The 6,038-nt window shown below is 45.0% G+C and overlaps 1 pseudogene; it reads left to right on the top strand.

Moving 5' to 3' along the window:
- The first annotated feature begins 2,307 nt into the window (after positions 1-2,307).
- Positions 2,308-3,772, top strand: LOC119535236 (annotated as a pseudogene).
- The last annotated feature ends 2,266 nt before the right edge of the window (positions 3,773-6,038 follow it).

Raw genomic sequence — 6,038 nt, 5'->3', positions numbered from 1 at the left:
AACCTACAGCTATCAATATGCTTAATAATGAAAGGCTGAAAGCTCTCCCCTAAGACCGGCAACAACACAGGAGATCTCATTTTACCTCTTTTATTCAACATTATGCTAGAGTTTCTATCAAAAGCAAAAAGGCAAAAATAGTTGGATATCCATAGGGCATGGAATATCTAGAACCACATGCCAAAATGAACCAAAAAATGCAACACAGACCTAAAAATGAAATCTAAAACTGTAAAACTTCTAGAAAAAAAAACAAAATATAAAATTATGATGATCTTGGGGTACACAAAATTTTCTTAATTATGACACAAAAAGTACAATCCATGAAGAAAGCATTGATAAATTGGACTTCATCAAAATTAAAAATGTTTGCTCTTTGAAAGACACTTAACAATTTAAAACTTATGCTTTTCGAAAGACTCCTTTAAGAGAATGAATGGAACTGCCATAAAACGGAATAAAATATTTGCAAAGCACATATCTGATAACCAATACTCAAAGCTCAATAATAGATCGCTTCAAGATTATAAGGCATATGCTATGTTCAGCATGTTATGTAATAACCTTTAATCCTCATGACAGCTTTTTAAGGTAAATATTATTATTCATGCTTTAAAGATAAGAAGACTGAGGCCTAGAGAGGTTAAGGAGATAAAGTCACTCAGCTAGCGAGTGGAAGATTTCAGGTCTATTATACTTCACAATCTAAATTATCTGTCTAGAACATGATAGAGAATCAGTAGGCAGATAAAAGCCCTGTCCCTCTGAGCTTTAGACACAGAAGGCTTATGATACTTCCTTTCTCTCCAATCCCACTGAATTTTCCTAAACACTGGAAGGTCTGGCAAGAATGCCTTTCTCTGTGTGGAAAATCCTTTCCCTGAATATTCAGATGATGAATTCTGGGCTCCACCCTAAGTGTCTTTCTCTGAGTATGGGGGCAAGCAAGCAACATCCAGTCTTTGGCACCTGACACACTTCTTCCACAAAATTCTCAGACTTTCTACCCATAGACCTCTCTTGGCATGTGAAAGGGTTATCATTCTCATTCAACACAATAAGGCATCCCAGTTGGAGTGTGAGTGTGTGTGTGTGTGTGTGTGTGTGTGTGTGTGTGTGTGTGTGTGACAAGGAGGGACAATGAGGGAGCCCAGTCTAGCAAGCATCTGTTTTAGATTTCTAGCTTCTCACAAAAAGTGATGCTTTTGCTTCTTCTCTGTGTGGATTAATTAGCATTGGAGCGTTAATCTTACAGAGGGCATTTGGCATTAGTCTAGTATCCTTCTTAATGGAAACAGGGCCAGCTGAGCCACTAACTCTACACCTGCCTTTATTTTGCTGGAAGCAGAAAGGCAGAGCTTGCATCAGTCAGGACTCTTTGGTTGCAGCAAAGATACTGAGCTTAATGAGCTTGAGCAAGAAAATGTGATTTATTGGAAGAATATCAAGTGAAGGAAGAGATGAATATCCAGATTTTCAAAGGAAAAGGACTAAGGTAGAACCAGGGATCTCAACAGCTGGAACTTGTAGAATTTGTCTCTAAGATACTGCCACAAGTTGACTTGGCTCCAGCCTTTTTCTTTCCCAGTGTGATTTTGCACCAGCTTTAATTTGCAAGGAGGGAGAATTTAATTGTCCACTCCGAGTTTAATTTGATGGGTAGCAGGGTCCTTCCACTGCAGCCTCATCAGAATCACACCAATTGTAGCAGGGAATCCAAAAGTCATGCACTACTATCTAACACTTGACTGCTCAATGCTCACAGAAAAACATCCTTTCCATGGTTATGATTCCAAAAATGTTCTTGCTTTACAATGAAACTACCCCTTGTGAATCACAGATACACTGCCGTATTCTCGGTGAGCAACAGTGCAAAATCCCGTCCACTTTACTATGCCCCAGAGTGATGTGAGAGGGTCGCTGCTCTTTAAGAACTCTGAGCAATGTTAATTTCTCATCTAGATACTGCCTTAATATTCTACAACCTATGGACTAAATAAAATCAAACACCAAAAACATCCACTACCTGCAAATAGAAGAATATTTTTTTAAATGTATTGACACTGCAGGCAAAGAAGTCCATATTTCTGCAACTCATGACAAGGCTTTAACTGCCAAATATGGCTTCCTGTCCCCATTATCTGTGCGTGCTTGTATTAGTCAGGTTTCTCTAGAGAAACGGAACCAACAGGATATCTCAAATCAGGTGTGTCTTCACCTTCCTAACTCAACAAAACAAGGAGGACATTTGTGGATTGCTTATCAATATAATTTCTGGGGATCCCCATTAATCAACCACAGCCCAACATGTTGGAAGGTGAGAGCATTCCCTGAGATCTGAGCTCCCCTTCTGCCCCACTGCCCTTTGCAAAGCCCCTACTCACTGCATTTCTGCTACTTAATGCTCCCAAGATACTCCCAACCCCACTGAGATGAGGGGACCCATTTCAATTGCAGTCCCCCCCCCCCATTAGCATTCCATGACAGCCAGCAAAGCACTTAATAAAGATTCTGGAATTTTCATCACCAACTTATTCTTGTGGCAAGAGTGGGGGTGGAGAGTCCCATGGATCTTCTCAGGGCAGGTGGCTTGGGTGGATACACATGAATGTGTCCGACCTTTCAAGCCTATTTCTTCAATGTAAAGGGAGAAACTCATACACCCACCTCCTAGGCTTATTGTGAGGACTGAATGACATTATACATGCAAATGAGTAAGCACAGTGTTTGGGGCATGGTAAAATTGCTCCACAAATGTTAGCTGTATTGCTGTTATTATTTACCGATAACCAAATATTGTCAGGTCCTGCTTTAATAACCTGATTTGATTCACTTAAAATTAGCTGAATGTTTGTATATAAATGAGTGATAAAAAAAGTTTATTTTGGGCAGGATTTCTGCCCTGACACAGGGCTCCCGCCACAGTGGCTTCTTGTGGGGTCCTTGGCATTTTCTTCCTCTCTGGTCCCCCCTCCCCTTGTGCCTGGAGCTCTGGAGTGGGATCCCGGATCTAGGAATTAAAAATCTCATTTTGCTGTGTAGCTGGATTTTCTTATGGCTTGCTCTTCTTACTTTAATCATTTATGTGAATATCTCATGCCTTAACTCATTTAAATCTTCCCAAGTGTATCTGAAAGAAGAAGAGAAGAATGAGAAAAGGCAAAAACTTATGTGAAAAAACACAAGAGGCACAGGGTCAAAAGGCCAGCAGATACATAGAGGATATTTTAAAACCTCACCGGGAAATGAAATTGAAAAAACTGGAAATGCTCCTTATCAAATGACGGGTAAAACCTGGAATTTAAGCAGCAGTCACAAACTTGGGGTGATAAAGATTTGGTGCTTGGAAATGCCAGAAATCTTCTGAAACTTCCAACAGAGAAGCAGCGAAGAGACTGCATTTGCCTAAGCCTGTAACCAAAGTTTCACCTCCTGAACAGAACAAGGTTATGGGCTTACCTGGAAACCTCCTGAAACAGGTGAAGAAGAAGTTACTGTGCCTCTCAGAGGTGCAAGTGGGAGTGTGGTGAGGAGAAGCTTTGAGTCTTGTAGTTCGCTGTGTCTTATTTGACTGATGAAAACTGGTTACCACATGTCCTTCTATAGCCTCTCTACGTCCTTTCCCGGAAGGCCTCTGGAAGTAGAGGGAGGTTGGTCATTGTAGCACGTAGGAATAACTGTGGATACTGCACTCAGTGTGGAAGAGAAAGATAGAAGCAACTCATTAAGAAATGAGAACCGCCTGTTCTACATAAAATCAATCATGTCATGAACTTCCAAGACAATAAAGGAGCCGCATTAAAATTGTGCCATACCTTGATTAAGCTCAAGGCGGAAAACACCTTCATGTCAATAACCATGGGACTATATGGACATAAAAGATTAGAAAAGGATCGCTCTCTGCATCTGATAATTTGTCGAGTGTGCCATCTTATAATGTACCAAGTGAACATGAGTTAAAAATGAATACAATAAAATGCTCAATTTTTTTTTAAAGTTTATTTTGGCATAATGCCATTGGCCTATCCTATGGGATGTTATTAGCAAGAAGCCGAGGAAACTTTTTGAGGATGCAGCTCATGAATCATCGGCATCTTCCTTCCTGAGGACCCATGGAAGAAATTTCTCTTTGGCCTCCGTCCCAGGAATTGCTGGCCTTCTCCTGGGAAACTGGTTTCTTTTTATCTTTTGGACTCTGTGGATTGTGGAACTGATCCTGTTTCCCTGCTTGCTTTGGCTCAATTAGTCCATCTCTAGCAAAGAGTAAAAAGGATTTGTGCTATGCATAATATTACGGATGCTAACTACTACCATTCAAAAATCTCTCTCCAAAAGATTTCCTCGCCTACTTTATGTATCTTCATTTTAGAGTAAGATGGGCACCTTTCCTGGCCTTGGAATCTGCCCCCCACCCCCAACCCATGACTGTGTAAAGTGGCACTTGAACCTCCGTCTGTCTGGATGTCTGCTGTCACTGCAAGAGGTTCCCCTGGCCTCGGAAGCCTCCTCTTTTTTGCCTGGGGACGAGGGCCAGCCTCACTGAAGACTTTGGACTCAGCAGCCCCATCTGATGGGTGGTGCCCGTTCCTCTTGTCCTGTATGTCTCTGTCCCTGTGGTTCAGGAAGTCTGGGCACAGCTCTGACATGGGCCCACTGTCCTGCTCCCCGTCCCTGGCATGCAGGCGCAGCCTCCCCACTCCTCAGGGACTGACCTACCACTCTAGTGGAAAGGGATCCCAGAGCCAACCATCGCCAGCCTCCAAGCAGACAGTCCACTTCAAACGGTGGCCCCTGGAGCCCCAGGCCTTGGGGGTTAGGCAGGATGAGTGGAAACAGGACCTAGCTCCAGTCTCCCCGCTCACTACCCTTAGCCTGCTCCGACCCCCACCCCAACCTGAGCAGTCCCACACAATTGCTGCCCCTTCTGATTGAAAATGGGTGCTCTCACAGGGTTAATGGCTCTCCCCACCCACCCCACTCTCAGCCTTTGCCCTCAGCCTCTATTCCCTGCCTCCGCCCATGGTCTGCAGCCCTGGGGGGTTCCCAGGCTGATCCCAGGGCAAGGCTGGACTAAGACCGGGCCTACCGCTGACCCCACAGGCTGTCCCCACCCTCGCCCTCCATATACCTGAGCAAGGGTCTGGTTTCAGCTTCCAGCCTGGGCCTTCGCCAAATCAGCAGGCTGGCTCCAAGGATGCACCCTGCAACCCCCACCCCCACCCCGACAACCAGAACAAATGCCAAGGAAAAGATTTAGCTGGGGCTTTTCAGGATTGTTTTAAATCACTGGATTCCGAAGAGGGGTTTAACCACAGGCAGCAGGGAAGCCAAGAACCAATTTACAAAAACGTTCATTTTACAGTCCCAGGCTGTACAAGCAGCAACAAATGTCGCTACTTCCTGTGTCACTGAGCTGCCACCAGCCTCGTGGAGGAGGGGGAGGGGAAGACGGAGGAGGGGTAGGAGGGAAGGGGAGGAGGGGGGAGCAGTGGGGAGGTGTGTGGCTGACAGGGGCTGGGAGTCAGGAAGTCTGGGTCCTCACCCTTGCATTCCGGGTGACCCTGCTCAAGGAACACCACCTTTGCACATTTTCAATTTCCTCAGCAGTCAGTCGAGGATAGCCTTGCTTGGGATTCTGTGGGAAATCCAATGAGATCAGTAAGCAGGTGGTTGTGTGCAGGCAGGTAAGGTGAGGTGCAGGGAAGGCACAGGGTCACCTGTCAGAGCAGGTAAGACAGAGGAGGTCCTCCAGGATCCAGGGTCCTGGATCCCCAAATTACTTCCCAACAGCCCGCAGCACTCCAGAAACAAGGAGCTAAATTTTTAAAAGTCCCTCATCCTAAAGGTTTTTATTGAAAATCCATTGTGATTTCTTGAGGAGAATGAAAATATATATGCCCCTGCCCTGAAGGTGAATTCTGTCTGGGGGAGTGAAGGGGCCAGGAGACTGGAAACCTTTAGCAAGCCAAGAATGTGGGGAGACCAGGCGGCTGTCTGGGGGGGACCTGGCCTCACCTGGAGGAGGGGAGGGGAGAAGG

This window comes from Choloepus didactylus, chromosome 5, assembly GCF_015220235.1.
Source record: "Choloepus didactylus isolate mChoDid1 chromosome 5, mChoDid1.pri, whole genome shotgun sequence".
NCBI lineage: Eukaryota > Metazoa > Chordata > Mammalia > Pilosa > Megalonychidae > Choloepus > Choloepus didactylus.
Note: the sequence above shows the minus strand (reverse complement) of the source record. Positions and strands in the feature narration are given on the sequence as shown.